Raw genomic sequence first — 18,906 nt, 5'->3', positions numbered from 1 at the left:
TCCACTTCATCTTGGAATGAGAGCAAAATGATAAAGGGATAAGCCTTGCTAGTACAGTACACAACATACTAAAGACTTTTCTAATTTAACTCCCCATCAATCATTCTGTATTGTTGAGTATTTCCAGAGTATAGCAAATACAAATGTTTAAGATGCTGAGTTTAAGATGCTCATTTCTAGAGCCATTTCACCTTTTTGTTGACATTTACTTTCAGAGCACCACTAAGCTCCCATCATGAAAACACAGGAACAACCCCCACTGATCTCTACAGATCCAACAGACAATGATTTGGACTCGAGCTCCACTGGTTTTTGACAGAAGTGGCTGGAAGACTACACGTCAACAAGGCCAGCCTTTGGTTAACAACAGCTACATAAATCAAAACTGCAAGTGTGTCTTCCTCAAGAAGAAAGGAAAATCATGCATATCAGAATATGTTCATTTGTACCACTTGTGCTATGTATGTTTGTCAAAAGCAAAAGAAAAAAAAAGAAAAATGGCAGGGATAGGACAAAGTCAAAGATAAGAGAAAGTGGAGATCCTGAAGGAAAAGAATATGTAGTAAAAGAAAACAGGCAGTGTGTGATGCTTGTGTTCTCACTGAATTCAATCTCTGATCTACCTAACCAGACCTCAGGACCACACGATATTAAAAAACAAAACAAACAAACAAAAAAACCAACAGCATCAACTAGTGCATTTAAGAGCACTTTTCTTTCATTACTATTGCTAGAGAAGAATTAGAAAGGGCATACAAGTACCCAGACTTAGCTGGGTATTTTCTTGAAAGCTCATGGCCACACAGCAAACAATTTTCATTACAACTCAACAGTTGTAAGTTCATGACATAGTGGAACCATAGACAATTAAAAGCCTAGAATATTTAATCAATAATAAGTTATTTTTAGTTCACTATGACTAACTTGGAAAGATTGATTACATTAATAAAAGACTTTTTCCAAAATACTTTTTCAGAAGAACATGAAATCAGTGTATGATTAACAAAGAGTTATTCCATGCAAAAATGGCTTTTTCTGCATCTGAATGCCAAAGTCAAGGCAAAATTGGCATCAGTTTAGCAGTATATACTTTCTTTTCGCTTTCATATTAAAAGGAGGAAAGAATTGCTAACCTCTGACTAGAAGGCATGAGACACCTTAAGTGAACATCAGACGTGGTTCATCAAGAGCTACTAAAAACACACCCAACATGGTGCTAGTGATATACAAGATACTTTGAAGAATACCAGAGAGATTTTACTGTTCTCATGAAATAAGCACTTACTTCCATCTGTACATGGAAACACACTATGAAAATAAATAATTTGTCAGCAGCAACTGGTAACTTCAGTAGGAATAAAAGACGTGACCAAACAAAACTTTCCTTGAGATCTCTAAGATCTTGACCACTTGCTGCAGATAAGTACATTGGAAGCAACACAATATCACATTAATCGGAGTGGCAGAGAACAGCAAAGAAGTCTAGAAATGTGTTAATATTTCTAATGCTGTTAATGAAATCCTGTGACTGACTAGTGAAGTTTAAGATTTAGAACATAAGTTAACCAAGTTCAAAAGAATAAACACTTAAAAATCTGGGATTCTATTTTCTGCCTAAAGGAATCAGCTTTTGATTAAGCAATTGACTTTTGTAGTAAATAAAATTAAAATAAAGAACTTTAATTTCATCAATATTATAACATTAAAACATAAAAACCACTAACTGCCTCGGACAAATGTTTTCCATTAAATTTAAAGAGAATAAGGGACGGGTTCTGTGGGAACTTGACATTTATCATTCAAGTGAGAAGAGATCTTGTGAATCTCAAATAACACAGCTAAGAGCAAGTCAAATGATCTTTCTTCTCTTACAGATGCAATAATGCCACATCTTCCTACAGACCATCATGTATTCAGTTTCAGCTGTGTAATAACATGTAGAGGTTAAAGGAGAAACATGGGAAGTGAAAAACCTGCTGTCCTCCTCCTGAAATCTTTACAGCAGGCACACAGTAAACCTATGTAGTGAAGCATCCCCAACCCCCAGCTCATTTGCTTATCTTAAAGCAAAAATAAAGGTATTTCCATCTTTGTACATAGCCACAGAAGCATAAAGACACACACACGCTCCCAGCCTCTTCACATGAATGGTTTCCAGTTACTTACCTTTCAGTGCCTTCATAAAACACACTGCTTTCAGGGCGCTCGTATTTCACAAGTAACTTATGATTCAAAATAAGCTGCAATTGTCAAAATAAATGGACACAGTATCTTATTAATATGATAAATTTGAACATTTAACTAGAAGTCTGCTATTTTCTAATGTTCAAAGTTCTGCCGTAACTTCCAGATAATCCATCTGACTGATTCCTAGCGCTCTTTAAGACTATTTAACTTAAAGCTTAACAGAAAATCCATAACACACCTATGATTTCAATCTCTGAGAATATTGTCACACTGGTTTCCCAGGAAATGCTGTACATGAACTGTTGCTGTTTGCAGTAGGAGATTTCAAACAAAATACATGACTCCTCCGACCACAAGAAATGAGTTGAGTCAGGTATCGTTTACATTCTCTTTCACAGCTCTTTCCTGTAAAGGGTTTCAGTTAACCCAGACAGTCTGAACCATGTTACAAGGTTTCTATTCCAGCAGATCTACTATCAAAATACTAAATCATGCACTCTGATCACACAGCCCCGTATTGAAATTCATACAGAGGATTATCAGGGATTCTCCAATTAAAAAGGTCCACTTTCAGGATTCTCTCCTTTCCATTTAATAGAATTTTTTCCTCTTTTATTTCTGAAGACGTACACAAACATTTCAGCACACCAAATGCATGCAAAAATTATTAACTTAAAAATAGTAAATAGAAGATAAAGTGGTTGCTTAAACATTGCTGGATATTTACTCAAAGATTTACTGGGTACACCTTGGGCTTATTTGCTGTTTCAGGTCTGAACACACCCAGCAGAGTCACAGTGAAGAAGCAGCCTTGTGAAAATTGAAAATCATGCTACAGAACAGGCAGAAAATTCAGGTGCTGGAGTCAATAGAGCTGTTTAAGCAAAGGTCACTTTTAAAAGATCCCTGTATCATGATAGACTGGAAGAAAACATGTTTTAGTTCTGGTCTACATTTTTGTTAGATCTATTCTTAAAACAAAAAAAAAAAAAAAAAAAGAAAAAAAAAAGGAAAGAAAAGAAAAAAAGAGTAAAGGTAACCGGAAAAAAAAAGTCAAGTTACCTCACATCTTACGAAAGATAATCTTTTTTTCCCCTTTGCTCTGAATTATTGCTTAATGGGAAACCTAACTTAAAGGATAAGGACAGAATGATCAAAAGAAAAAGGTCATGAGACAACACCACAAAACCTCAGAGAAGTTTTGTTTTCTTAAAAAAAAAAAAAAAAAAAATCATGGCTACTTTGTTGGTCAACTGGATATATCTGAGATACTTACATTCTGTAAGATGGAGAGCTGATTCCAATGTTTCAACCAATTTAAGATTTTCTAAGACCTAACTTTGTAGAAATACAGGCAATTAAAAAGGATTTTCCAGAAAAAAGATACTATGCTAGTATGTGCCAAGAGATTAAGGAAGCAAATACATATGGAACACTGGAAACCTCAACAATGTATCAACCACCATAGATTTCTGCAGCTCAGTAATCAGCTAAGATGGCATGATTAGTTCGAGTGCTATTTCAACCAATCTGCCAGAAGCAACTATTTAATAGTTATCTATTTAATAAAATTGGATAAGAGAAAAAAGTAGAAGGCATACATTTTTTGAAAATGTATTCAAAAAACAATAGAACAGCAAGTAATCCATGATTTACCTGAACACGAGTTCTCATTAAAAGAAAGGTAAATACCTCTGAATGCAGATGTATTCCATGCCATTCTCTTTATTACTTAATTTTCCAGGTATCTCAGCATGATCTAAATAAATTATGCTGACAATACAACAATATAAATGATAAATCAACACCACAATTTTAGTGATATATAGCATGAAATGTAAATAATAACCAGTACTGCTAATTGGCTCACTACCTGGCAACAGATCAGTAAGTAAGCAATTTCACTGGTAATGCTTCAGCTGTACACCACCCTAATCATTAAGCATTTCTAGCTACTAAGCTTTTTCTACTATTTTGTTTAAGAAACTGTACTGCATCATAAGAAATTACGCCTGAAAAAAAAGTCATGTTGTAAAAGAATATATATATTTTTTTAGTTGTTCATTGACAACATCTGGATATTACAAACCAACTCTTGCTACATCATGTGGCAGAAGCATTAGTCAATGCATTGCATGAAATACCAAATCAGAACATGTTTTTCTTGGAAAGCTAAAAAAGAATTGAAAAGCTGAAGCTATTTACCAGCCTATGCAATTATCTATGTCTAGAAGAGTCCAGTCTTTGCTTCAGGGCTTTGTTTATTGTCCAAACATCAAAGATGAAAACAAAAGGGTAAACCCCGCTTTCCACCAGAGGCTGAAGATCTCCTGATGTCTGATCCAGGACTAAGAACACTTATTTAACCCAGGAGGTCCTCACTGTTACAGAGCAGAGGTTTTCTTCTATCAAAGGAGTGTAAGACCCAGGCCTGGCACTGCCCTGTGAGGCCATGTGAAGACTCTCACTCTTTCCTAATCTGTACTAAGCCCCCGTGGTGGCAGATGTTGTTGAAGATGTTGCTGAATTCATAAAAGTCACAGCAGTATGTCATCTAGTTCAGCATCCTATTACCCACAACAAACAGACTTCATGGGTGTTTTAAAGAGGAAGACAAAATGACAAAACCCCAATGGGTCACTCACCGAAACATTTTCATAGGATAAACATAAGCTCTCATTTTCTTACTTTACTTCATTCTACCTGTGAGAACTGCCAATATGCATGTTCCATTTAGATATGTTTTAGTCAGTGGATTGGTTTAATCCTGCCATATTTTTCATTCCAAGGACCTAATTAATCAGTAAGTTCCATTCTGCAAAACCTCAAAAACACCTCCTTACCAAACTTCAGTTTGTTGGCACACCTCATTGTTTGCACTATGGAACAAAGAGAAGAGAGAAATCAGATTAACCCTGAGTAAATCACTCATTTCATCTAAAATCGTACCCATATTTTCATTCATTTAAAATGAGTTCTCTTATTTGCACTCTTTATTTGTACAGAAACTTCTCTATGCATCTGGATATTTTTGATTATTCCTGTATTTTTTCTGCTCGTACTACACATTTTCAAGCAGGAAGGTAAGAATTCAACTGTTTTCACTGCAAGAGGATATCACTGATAGGTATCACAATATTTGCACTATTATTTTCCAACCCATTCTTTATTCATCCAACCATTTTGCTGCTACTAAGACCACCGCTGTGAAGTGAGCAGCCTTTTTTATTGAGCTGTCTGCAGTAATGATGATCATGGGGAAACCCCATCCCCAATGAAAGAAATGGCAAATCTCCCAGAGACTCCAGTAGGATCTGAATTTCACTGGAGGCTTTGCTATCAAGTAGTTATCATTAATTTACAATTCAATCAATGACTATGAACAGCACAAATAATTCTATACAATTTGCATTGCAGGGAATTGCACTGCAATCAAAACTCTGTATATTTGCCTTTCTCCAGAAATCCTTCAGGAGTTCTATGGACTTCACTAATGAAAAATTGTTGCGTCTATATTTCTGTTTCTTTGTGCCCCTTATACTCCTTTTTTCTACCCTTACATTATAAGTATCCAGCAAACATATCGACCAAGTGATTGTTAATTCAGTGTATCTGAAAGCCTCCTATTAACTTTTTCATATGCCCAATTCAGGACTGTTCTCTATTCTTCTAGTAGCATTATTATTTCTTGAAGCAGGCAAATGCATTTCATTAACTCATTTTTTTCAGGCAGCTGTCAATTCCTTCGTGAATGTAAACATTTCTAGCAACCTGAGAGATGTGGTTTATGATGATTTGCCCAGTCTTACTTTGTGTGTTCACTTAGGGAAATCTTTAAATTATTGTTGCTAGTTTTTTAATCCAGATAATCTTTTTTTCTTCCTGTTTCTGCTGAACCTAAATTCACAAACTGATGAACAGCTTCTTCTCCAGAAATAGAATAAAGAACAAAAGAAAAAATTGACAGCTAGAAAGCTGAAGGTTACAGTCCTCATTGCATATCTACAAGTGCATCTCAGCAATTTATGATTCTGCTTATGGCACACTTACATATCGTATATTTAAATTAATTTGAAAATGCTGTGTGTTTGCAAAATTCTCTACCATCTGCCACTTATTTAACTGTCAATTTCAGAATTAAGCAATATAGGCAAGGGAGTTGAACATAATTTCTATTCCAAAATCTTACTAATATTCCAAAGCTTGGTAATATTACCCACAGGATTTCTTGACGGAAAACCATGGAAGTCGACACTGATGCAACCACATTACCGTATGCCTTATGCTGAGCAGGTAGTTTTCAGGACATTAGGTATTAGTACATAAATCTGCCCGTATCGCATCAGAAGTATCTGCTTGCTTGCAAATAATCTGAGACTTTTAACATAGACCACAGTGAACTACATAGACATACCCTAACATGCATATTTCCGAAGTAAACAGGGAGCAGTGAGCCCTTAGGTTGAGTTATTCAGTATGGATCTTACTCCATCTTTTTCATCCTATGGGGATTCTCTATTTCTTTAAGTCTACAATTTAATAAATCTACTAAAATAAACAAATCAGAAATTAATTAGGAATTAATATGGTTCAGGAATGTTTAAATTAAATAAGTACTTGTGTTTTAATAAATAGGAGCTTAGTATGTATAGTACTTTCTCCTCCAGTTTATACTTCCAGTTATACTTCCAACTGCTGAGATGACAATTTTAGCCAAACTCGAACTCTTAATAGCCACAAATTCAGGATGAAACACATCTCTGGTGTTCAAAATATCCTTTCCTGTGACGGTAATACAACACAATATCTGCTAAAGGTAAGGTCCTGTCCAGTGACACAGCAATAGCATAACTATTATGTAACCTGTAATTATGATGTAATTATGTTATTTAGAAGAAAAAAAAAATCAAAAGTTAACTCATCAAATATAAACAAGTAACGAAAAAGCACTATGAAGAATACTTTTTTTCTTTAGAACATCAATATACTGGGATATCAATGTCTGCACTTTTTTAATTTCTCTATAAAATTAAAAATATACATGGGGTGCTTTTTCTTTGTCTTTTCCAGGGAGAATGAAATATATATATCTGGGGACAGAGCCATACCGCCTTGCTATAAATGGGTGGATGCAGGAAGAGCTTTCACATTATCCTTCACTAATGAAGTAGCAAAGTTAACTCCCCCATTATTAAATCCATGCTTGTAGACACTAATATTCATGAACATACACAATACTTAGCAGTATATACGTTCTCTGCTTTCAATCACAACAGGTTTATTTTGTTTAAAATTTTTAATTGAAGTCAAAACATTTTTGCTTTTGGTATAGGCTGCCAGCAAATAAAATGATCCTGATGGATGGCACAAAACTGTTAATTACGTTTTGTTTGCTCTATTGTTAGTGTATTGCTTGTGTGGTTAAAAATTAACTCTATGATCTTATTTAAAACAATACATGTGTCATTTCAGACATTCCTAAAAAGGATGCTTAGCAATAATAAATAGATGTACTTGTCAAGAGAAATTTGCTAACAAAGTGAATTCAAGCATTTTAAATAGATAAAAGAAAGCAACGATGAATTATACCAGGATAATATTTTGTTTCATTTTTTAAAAAAAATTAACATTCCTCTCTTGTTTTTATTCATTGATGAGTTTTAGATATGCAGATAAGGACAATAAATGTTTGATGATTATATGGGTATTCCTGAGTCTCTAGATAACCTTAAATATTTCAATGTCTGAAAGAAGTGTCAGGCTGTATCAGAGTGTCTGTACTGTAAACACTAATAACAATGATACGTATTTCTTGAAGGATTTGAAAGTTAAACCATCGAAGTTATTCTTAAGCAGGGTGCACAGCGGGGAACACATCAGCAGTTTCATCTCCACACACAACGATGCAACAGAAACAAATAGGATTTTTGAAGTCAAATGTGTAGCACATCTGTACATAAATCCACAAACAACTTAGATAAATGAACAGTCAGTCAAAACGTATCATGCAGATGCCAGTCTACACTGTTTCAAATATTCTAAACTTGACTGAACCACCTCAGATAACAGTTTTGAAAATCTGCCCTTCTGAACTAACTTCTCTGCAGCTATGTCGATGAGGTTCTCCATGAGTGCACGCATTTTCCTAGGGACAACGTACATTACAAATCTCATGATCTAAACAGAGATTAATACATTTGTCAGAAAATATGTATGCTTTATCAGCATGAATTTGCTCTAACGTATACTCTGATTTCCCAAGACAGATGAAGTAACCTGAACAAAATCACTGTTTTCCATGCTATGTTTTCTGTGCTTTTTTTTCCCATCAGTTTAAGAATTTTATATAGGTTACATTTGCATCAAATATTTGTTTTTCCTCTTGTGAAAATGCTTTTTTTGTTGTTGTTACTTAGAAACAAATTCACATTTAAGAAAAACCACTTTGCATTCAAAACCAGAAGAGGCCAAAAAGGTCCCAGCATAGTCTCTGAAAAAGGAAATCCCTAGCTACAGACAATGAAGAAAGCCTAAAAAAAGAACACGGCAGTAAAGCAGTCACCACCTCATGGAAGAGTTTCAGTGTGTTCCAAAGCTGTTTTACAGCCAGTGGGTACTGCATGACCCAGTGACAACAAGGTGAACCTAATGGTCATAACAGAGCTCACCAGAAGATTGAAAGTGTCAATACACAGCAGTGCTATCGCGACCAAGAGTGCATTTAAACCTCTGTAATATAAAGATTTGCCAGCACCGCAACTGCGACAAGAACAAGCAAAGCACACAGAGCCAATGTCTCGGCTGACAGTGCATCTACATGAATATGTAAGATCTGTTTAGGCACTGTCAGAAAGGCTGTCATAGAATGGTGCAGTGAGGGGACTTGCAGATACATTATGGGCATTTCAAGTCATTGGAAAACTCTAGCGTCCAATTTTGAATGTTGATGCACTCAGTAGTAGAGATGGAACCACTTCCTGACAGAAGTCCTTCTACATTCAAAAACATTCCAGAATAGCCATTTTGAGGATGGAAAAGAAAGATGTGAAAGGGAAGCAAATGCAAAGCTCAAGACCTTCATGAAATGAAGGTGAAAGCAATGATACAGCATGAGCCTGTGGACTACAGAAAGAGCTGAATCATTAATAAGATTAGTCAAAAGCTTTCAAAGCATTGCAGATGAACTAGCCACTATTAAGTAGCATACATCCTTAAGCACATGCCCAAACTATTGCAATCTTTAGTAAAGTTTCTCCAGACCTCAGTGCACATAGTCTCTTTTACAGTACAATACCTTTAATATAAATAACACAAAAAAGCCCTTAGAAATTGCAGTTTGGGTTCTTCTCTTTATTTTGTTCTCCTTTTCCCTTTTAATAGTATAACTTATTTCATCACCTTTTTGCAAAGCCTTAATAGCATGTTATCATACTGTTTATACATGAAGACAGCACTGTGGCAAAACTTGTTATTGATCATGTTTTAAATTGTCTGAGGAATTCTCTGTAAGACTTACGAAAGAAGTTAGGTATCTTTTGTGCAAAGTATTCTTTTATTTTCCACTTCATTTATTTTGCTCAATGAAATGTGTGTATACATTCAACCACACAACATTTTAGTACCTTTGAACTATTTTTAACAATCTTTTGATCCATATGTGGACATAGGAATGTTAGGAATGTAAAATATATAACATCTTAGACATTCATGCATCTTAAATCAGCTAATAAGTTAAATATTTTGTACATTCTAGAACTGAGATTTGAAAAGATAAAAAGTATTTTAGTATTTCTGATCTGCCCAATCATCCCCTGAAGTATAAACTGGTCATTTCCATATCTAAAAATTAAACTGACAAACTACACATCAGCAAATATGAAACGAAAATGTGAGGAAAATCAGAGAGCTTCCAATGAATAAATAAACAAACAGCAAGCAAGTTGTTTGGATCTAGTAATGAGGTATTTTTACTGTGGCTTTTGTTTAGTCTTCTTGATCTCAACAAAATAATCTCACCCGCAGGACATAAGAGTAATTTGTTTCAGATCTTAAGTCGCACTTATGACTATGTTTGTATTCAAGCATATCTCCGAAGAGCTGGGCTAAAAATTACCTGCCTGCTTTAGTCTTTTCTAAACGTAACTGCATTTTGATTTCTGGATACCCTGATGAGTTTGATGAGTTCACAGCTACTGAAGGCAATTGTGCATAGCAATAAAGAAATTTGATAAGCCTCTGGAAAAAAATTGTTAATGAAATTAATAATTAAATCTGCCGAAAAACATTTATAGGAAGGTATGAAAGGTGTTATGAGTAAGAATATGGTATTTTCTTATAAATACAATAGGTTTGCCGAAGTAAATAACCCTGTGAGTTACTTACCTCATAATGTATTTAGTTATATTAAATGGATAAAGTACTTGATCATCTCCCAGGATAATAAAGCTGGTGGTATGGAGAAAAGCCTCCATGGGATTAAGAGAGAGTTAAAACATTTCAAATATGCAATTAAAGGCATTCTAGCATGCCTGTGATCTCTGCTCTGGTTTCCTGCTTACAGAGAAGGAAAACTGGCTCAGACCTCCTAGACTAAGACAAGAAGTATGCAAAATCGAGCAGTCTTTGTGCCAGCTCTTGCTAATCCTTTTCAGTATGGTTTGCTGCTAATTTGTCATGGCACATATTTGCCTTATGTCTAATTAGCATCAAATTGCAAACTGCTATTTGCTAACAATTTGTTGCATCAATCTGCTTGAAAATCTATAGTTTAAAACTGGATTGCAGCTTATTCTGCCTATCAAAACTTCAATTTTCATACACATCACAGGAAATTATTTCCCTCCAAAAAGCACTGCAGTACTCTATTGTACAAAGAGGCCTACATTTAAAAAGAAAACCTTTACAAGTGCTAGTTTTTGTTCCTTTGTTTAATCTTCCATTTATATTTTGCCATAAACTGTTTACAAAAGGAATTAAATAAAGAACAGCATGTGCTTTGTTTTGAATTAGATCTAGTTAAAATTGCATCACTCTTAGACTAGAGACAGACAAAATTATCATGTATACTTTAGGGGTATATAGGCGAGATTCTTGCAACCAGAATTTGTGACCTGAAACTGGACCTCTTTAAGAAAATTTCAGCCAAGGAGCTTGCCAGGTTTAGCAACAGGCTAATTTGGTCTGTTCAACACCTTACGGATATTTTAACAAATGAATAGCTAAAAATCTTTGTCACAAGCAAATATTGTTGCGAAGACATTCATCAATGAAACTGCAAGTGATGGGGATCTTTCTGTTTATAAGATTTACTCCCCTGCTATGCCTCATTATGAGCAGATGGAATACTCCTGCTGTATGCATTGCAGGGGATGGATAGAAATGTGTCAGTACAGGGCCTGGACTATGAAACTTGCTTGATAAGTAACACATGATGTTCTACGCAGCCTCTTCTGCTATACCCCAAGGGCAACATGGGGTCATCAAATAAGTATGGCTACAATCTGCTTCTCTGGAAGCAAGATTTCAGGCCACTGAAGATGATGCTTCATATTTAGACATTATGATGGATATAAAATGGCTTTCCCATACCACAAAACAATTTTGCAATTCTGAAAACATTTCATCAGGAAATAGATGAACTTAATGTTAAGCTGAACTCTGCTCCCAGTGGTAAAACCCTCAGAGACTCAATGGACATAGAGTTTCAGGACTGCTTAAATAAGGGGAATCAGAACTACTACTGAAGCACTAGAGTTGGAGACTGGACTACCTGATCTCCTGGCATTCCTTCCCACTTGAATTATCATAAGGTCTGACATTTTACTTAATGAATATTCAGCAATGACTCACGTTCAGATATTTTTCCCGTATTCTTCACTTTCTTTCTAATCAAAGAAAAGCAATACAAATGCTTATTGTCAGTACTGCCTCCAAACCACACTGAAAGGTTGAAGGAAAAAACTGCTATTAATTGATAAAAACAAAACGAAGAGTAAATCTATTTAATCCCAATAAGATCATGTGACAACTTCTTATTTGTATCACATTTAAGTTGCTTTTCTTCAGTAACTGGCTACATGTTTATGGGCTCAATTACCTCTAACTGTGAACTAGAGAAAAAAAAGAAAAAGAAAAATAGAAGAAACAGAATGTAACAATGAAAATATCATAGTGAGCACATATCAGTGTAAACAACTGACATAAGCACAACTATGAGGAAGAGTCCCCATTATGGAAATGGTTATAATGACACTTATATGAAAGTTCTTCAGGGTTCCTATAAGATAAAACCCAGAAGTTCCAGGTGCAGCTTATTTCTCACAGTAGAATAGCAAAGAAGCCAGACATCTTACATCTCTATAAAAATACAATGAAGAAAAAAAATGGGAAAATCACATTTTTTTCAGTCAAGCACTTAAAAGTATGCATCGTGGACATAATTAGACATAGTACATCTAGGTCAGCTGAAGAGACAGGATTCATACACCAACGCTTTATACAAAACTTTTAAACAAAGCTGTGTTGATTGGCAGCTCCCTAACTGTGACTCTTTTCAGAACTGGTAAAACCATGAGAAATATACATTTTACATAGCTCTGAAAAGCAACCCTGCATTTCATTTAGGAAACTCCAAAGGCACTGGATATAAATAGGGGAATGCTACATTCACCATTTATTAGTGGCAGCTCTGCTGGATTTCCAGTTGAGATCAGTTGTGGGATTTCACTACTCGTTCTCATTAACAGTTATGGAGCCAGAGAGCAGGACTGAGGTTAAGTCTAACACACGACATGAGACAGTAGTGATATTATGAGTGCTTCTCAATTTTTTCCCAATTTCAGGTCTAAATGCCTGCACATACCTCAGATTAAACAGTTTGGATCAAAAAAAAAAAATCTTTTTGAGGTTATCATAACTACAATTCACACAATTTCTGCCTTTAGTTTATTCATTTACTTATTCATTCTACATCATAAACCAGATAAGGCTTACTTCAGCAACAGATTACATAAGAATTACTTTAATTTAGTAATTAAAGATAAATTAATTATATTTCCATTTAGTCATGCTGTGTTTGGCAGAACATGCTCTGAGGTTCCACTGTCATGATTCAGTTATTACAAAAATCTCAGAAGCTATGTAACTAACAGAACATTAATCTGTCCATTAAAAAGTACTTCCAAATGAACCTAAAGTATGAACTCTTTCTGCCAGTAAGAACTTGCAAAACAACGAGAGACTAACACAGCTGGTAATGCACAAACCAAGGTGTATCTTAAGTCCCAACACCAAACTCCCAAAATGCCAATACCACCGTAAACTGTTTTCTGTTTAAGCAACCTAGAATTTAGAATTAAGCTTAACTCAGATGAGTGATTGACATTGTTCAACATTCTCATAGCAATATTCTTGGAAATGTCTGGCATGCAACATATGCATATACCTCCTTATGCTTTAGTACAATGCTTGTAAAGTATCTTTTGCAATACATTAAATGGTTAATCCAAGTGAAGGATAGAAGTCTGCTGCCAGGTACCAGACTTCCTTTTTCTCAACAAGCATGAAATTATCCATGCTCAGGTTCCCAGATTTAAACCATACTCATGGCTTACAATGGAGGTTTTATACTTCCTACGATCTTCTTAAAGAAAAGACAAATATCCAGTTAAGGAGCTTGAAAAAAAAAAAACTATGGGAAATACTACAATGATGTATTAAGTTAAAACCATTAATGAAAATAAGTTCTCTAATAGAAATAAGTTTGCTTATTAAAAAAAAGGAAAAAAAATATGGTTCGTGGCAATGTGTAAGACTCAAAGTGTTACTACAATTACTTTTCAGTTCCCAATCAAATAATGTGCTATATTCTATATACAATAGAGCCTATGAGTTTCTTTCCTAGTCCCCTAGAATGCTAAACAACAATATACTTAAACAGAAGTTACTTTGGCCACAACAACCCCAAGCAAAGCTATAGGCTGGAGGCAGAGTAGCTGCAAGATTGTGGAAGAAATGGACCTGAGGGTGTTGATTGACATTTGCCTAAACATGAACCAACAGTGTGCCCAGGTGGCCAAGAAGGCCAGCAACATCCTGGCTTGTATTAGAAATAGGGTTGTCATCAGGAGCAGGGAAGTGATCATCCCTCTGTACTCAGCACTGGTAAGGCAGCATCTTGAGTGCTGTGTTCAGTTTTGGGTCTCTTACTTAAAAAAAGACATCGAGGCACTACAGCATGTCCAGAGAAGAGCAACAAAGCTGCGAAGGGACTGGAACACAAGCCTTATGAGGAGAGGCTGAGGAAACTGAGATTGTTTAGTCTGGAGAAGAGGAGGCTCAGGGGAGACCTCATCATTCTCTATAACTGACTGAAAGGAGGTGGTGGTGAGGTGGGAGTCAGCCTGCTCTCCCACATAACTAGCAATAGAACTGAAAGGAATAACCTCATGTTCCATGAGGGGAGGTTCACATTGGATAATAGGAAAGGTTTGCTCTAACAAAAGAGTGGTCTGGCTCTAGAATGGGCTGCCCAGAGATGTGTTCAAGAAATGTTTAGATGTGGTACGAGGGTACATGGTTTAGTGGGGTTATATTGATAGTTAGGTGAACGGTTGGACTGGATGATCTTGGAGGACTTTTCCAACTTCAGTGATTCTATGATTCATGGTTTTCTCAGATTCAGTAAACGCTGTATATTCATTCCCTCTTCTCATTCAGATTCTAATGAATGCTTCTTTGCTGGACATCTACAATGCAGGACTGCAAGTACTTTTCTCCTTGTCAAATACACTCCATAAAAATACTGTTGTCCTGCTGATTTAGTATATACACACACATCTAGTAAGGAACAACCAGCATAGCCTGACAAGTACAGTCCTGTGTGGGATTTTTCTCCCATGATTATCAGAGAAGATAAATGAAATTTTCCAACACAGCCATATCAAAGTCCACAACACATTGGTATGTGCGGGGTTTGCACACAATAGGAGGAGGATCTGGAGAGGAAAGTTATTTTTGCATTCTAAATTATGAGAGAGAACTTTGAAACAGTGATAGTGGAGGAAGCATTTTCATTAGATATGTTTCACTTTCTTCCTAAGCAATCCACTTACAGAAGCTGTATGTTGTTACATGACATATTTCCACTTTCCTGCAGAACTGCCTGTGATTTTTTGAATGCTGTTTGTTGTTACTGCCTTTCTTCTCCGACACAATGCACCATTTTTTAACCTTTTCAGTAACCCAGTGACACCTCTGGAATATTACAGTATTCCTGTCAAAATGTCTGGTCTGCAACAATAAACTTTACATTGATGTCTTGCTTTTCGGGAATAATTACACCGTTCCTTAAATGTTAGCCTATTTACTATTTGTGCAAAAAGATGACAATAAAATCAATGGAACACAATTCCCAAATGTATATCAAAGTCTTTTGCAATGTTAATGGATTAGTGTGTCTATAGAGGTGCAAGATCATTTTGTCTCAATGCTTGGATGTGCACATGATATGCACTTCCTCAAAGCTAAACTTATTAACCCTTATCTGCTGAGCTCATCCGTTCAAAAAGTTAGTTTAATCTCCCTGCATTTGTCAGGATTCCATTTTTTTCAAGTCAAGCCCGGGAATGCTGCCCATCAATCAATAGGTGTATGATGAAGGAACTTCGTCCTGCTACCTATGACCAGCGGCTGTTTTTTCAATGATTCCGCAGGAGTCAAAAACTCAACAAAGCGAATCGCGGATGCTGTAAAGGGAGCATGCTGCTCATGTCTGTGACCACTGTATGCAAAGCTTGGCATTAGTCACCGCCAGGCCGCCTCTGACAGCCCTGAAGTGAGGGAGATTAATGTGAGGCAGGGGCACTTTATTATTGTCATTCTGTTCTTTCACACTCTGCCTCTGACTTTCAATTTTGCTCCAGAATTAATTGTCTGCTCCCTACAGTATGACTGATGTAGAAGGATACAAGTAACATAGGCACCTGGTTCTGGCCTTGACAATCTGACTCGTTGTTGCAGGATGTATTGTGTACAGTCAAATTCAGGGACAGACGGGCATCTTTCAAAAGAAATCAGCCAATGTTTTTTTTTACTTCAATCAGATTTGACTGTAGATTATCCTTCCCTAAGACAATTTTTTTCTTGTAGAGATGCTAACAAAATGCCAGTGCTATTATTAAGCACCACTGCTGTTTTATGCAGCCTCATATGAGGCCTTTCTTTCTAAGCTCTTCTTTTTATGTTTGAAAGTAGTAAATTAGTCATGTAGTAGTGTTAAATCCCTGCCCTCTCAGAGTTAAGCATTGTTGTGAGAATATTATATATATGGTATCTTTGACAATATAAATACATGGCTATGTAAGGCAGTATCATTTACTATTTATTGTACTAACAGTTCCAAAGCAAATTACACGCAAAGTAAGACAAATATTTGAAGATCCTGTATCTAATAGAATATCTACTGTTCATCAGACTTAAATGAACCGCTGTACAAAGAGATCAAAGAACATCTTCACTAGAGAATTGAGGACGGAAAAAAATCACTTTCAGGATGGAAAAGACCATACAGGATCAGTCTTTGAACATGAATGTCTATCTATCAGTCTGGTTTTTTTTCAGGTTAACATTTGATGATGACAGATGCAAAGCCAGTTCTACACCGCAGCAAAAGAAGGCGCTTCACCTTTATATTTAAAAAGTCAACGCTGGCTAGTAGTCACAGACGTTGTTACCAGATGTACAGGCAAGAATATCAATATTTGTTATTCTAAAATAACGCTAACTGTGGTATATTTGGGAAAGATTTCATTTTTCTTGCCAGATACTCTATATGATCGTTAATACTTTCAGTTTGATTTTATAATATTTGGGCATACTAGTGATAAACTTGATAACAGAATATATAAAAATAAGCAACACAGAATGTTCTACTGCTTAATGTTTCTTCCTTATTAGATGGGTGGGATTCAAAAGGATATCAGGAATTTCTTCCCAAATATGCTCCCTGAATAGAACACACAGTAAATTATTGTGCTCTATCTCATCTATTTCTTCAAAATGACTACGATACTATATTAAATGGTAAAGAAATATATAATATGCTGAACTGTCTTCTATCCTGGATACCACAAGGAAAGTGACCATCATTCAGTGAGGACAATCCAACCTCATTACTTGAATGATTTATCATAATGAGCAAAATGTAAAAACATAACTGGTTGCTTTTATCAGAGGAAGCAGCTTTTCCCAATTGGTAGGGTTTTCCTGGACTTTTCGGCAAGGATGTATTTCAATATTCTCAAAACACACAAAAAGCAATAAGAAACTGCCTCTTTAAAAAGGTATGTGGGTAAATGTTGTAATATCCTTCAAACCTGACATTAAGTATTCAAATGTTACTTAAGCAAAGTGTGAGCAATTAAATTAATCAATCTTCCCAGCCATGTACCGAACAGATGTTCAATAAATCCTCTCTGCTTACAGTGTGGGAGAAAGAAAGTCCACTTTTAGCTGTCCTTCAGTGATGACATCCCTCAGCCCGTCCTTTCACAAGGCCTCATGGGCTGCTGCCAGGCAGTTCTGCTGTGTTGTTTCTTTATTATAAATAACAACAGACCACCTGGACTACCTGCACTACCTGGAAGCTGAGGTTTAATGATCCTTCAGGCTACATCCTCAGCTCTCTCCTGATCCCAGATAATGGGACTGATGGGAATGGCAGAGGAGTGACGGATGGCAGTGACAAATTACTCCAGATAAACATGTGCTGACAACGAGTGAATATGGGGCAGTGTTGCAGAAAGGTCAAGATAAAAGTATTTGCTTGACTTTCAAAGTTTCTCCATGAAAAAGCAGTCGGCATCCTCATATTGTTACTACCAGATAGCTTTACCAAGCAGATTTGTAGAACACACTGTCAAATTATTGCAAATCTGGCAAACAACAATTCAAGTGGGATCAAATGCTCCCACCTTTCAGTAAAATTAGCCATCTGCAAAGCTAGAGCAGCTCTGCTACAGAAACATACAAGAACCTGAATATTTGCAATTTTCAGTGTTGAAAGCCACTAGCAGATGCACACATGCCCTCCTGGTTTCACGTGCCTGTTCTGTTCTGACCAGGCTCCCATCCCAGCCTCAACAGTGCTCTCTCATTCTCTCCAGCACAAGGAAACGTGACTTTGCAACACAGTTTTTCTGCCTAATTATCACATGAGATGTCTCCTTAGCAGAAGTTATAAAGTTCACCTGAAAGTCCCGTGATATAAGATTTGATTATTATAAGATACGCCATCAGATCTGTGTTAGAATTTTTACCCATTAAGAACTAATGTTATTTATGGCACTCCCCCAGCTTTAAACAACAAATCCTATTGGTTTATATGATATACACGATGCATCTCATCATCTTAACTTTTTACATGTTAATATCATCTGTGATCAAATGAGTCGACTGACATTCAAATGTAATGGTTAAAATTTCTGCACCACAGATATACAACTTCAACCTTTTGAATGCTGCCATTCCATATATGGACTTTATCCACATTTTAATGAGGCTTTAAAATCTCCAAGATTAAGCTAGTATTTTATATAGAACTGCCTGCTTTTTATGATATCCTGACATGTTGTACAACATTTGTGACTATATTGATCCTTATAAATTCAGCATCTATATATATTCATGGAAAGTATGCCCCTCCACGTTCACTACATAGAA

General features: G+C 35.9%; 1 long non-coding RNA gene across 1 annotated transcript in view; it reads right to left on the bottom strand.

Moving 5' to 3' along the window:
• LOC128082448 (uncharacterized) overlaps window positions 1–18,906 on the bottom strand; it is a 366,886-nt gene that overhangs the window by 214,671 nt on the left and 133,309 nt on the right. The window lies entirely within an intron of this gene.

This window comes from Tympanuchus pallidicinctus, unplaced genomic scaffold (genome assembly GCF_026119805.1).
Source record: "Tympanuchus pallidicinctus isolate F22 unplaced genomic scaffold, pur_lepc_1.0 scaffold22, whole genome shotgun sequence".
Classification (NCBI taxonomy): domain Eukaryota; kingdom Metazoa; phylum Chordata; class Aves; order Galliformes; family Phasianidae; genus Tympanuchus; species Tympanuchus pallidicinctus.
This window is presented reverse-complemented; position numbering and strand designations above follow the sequence as displayed.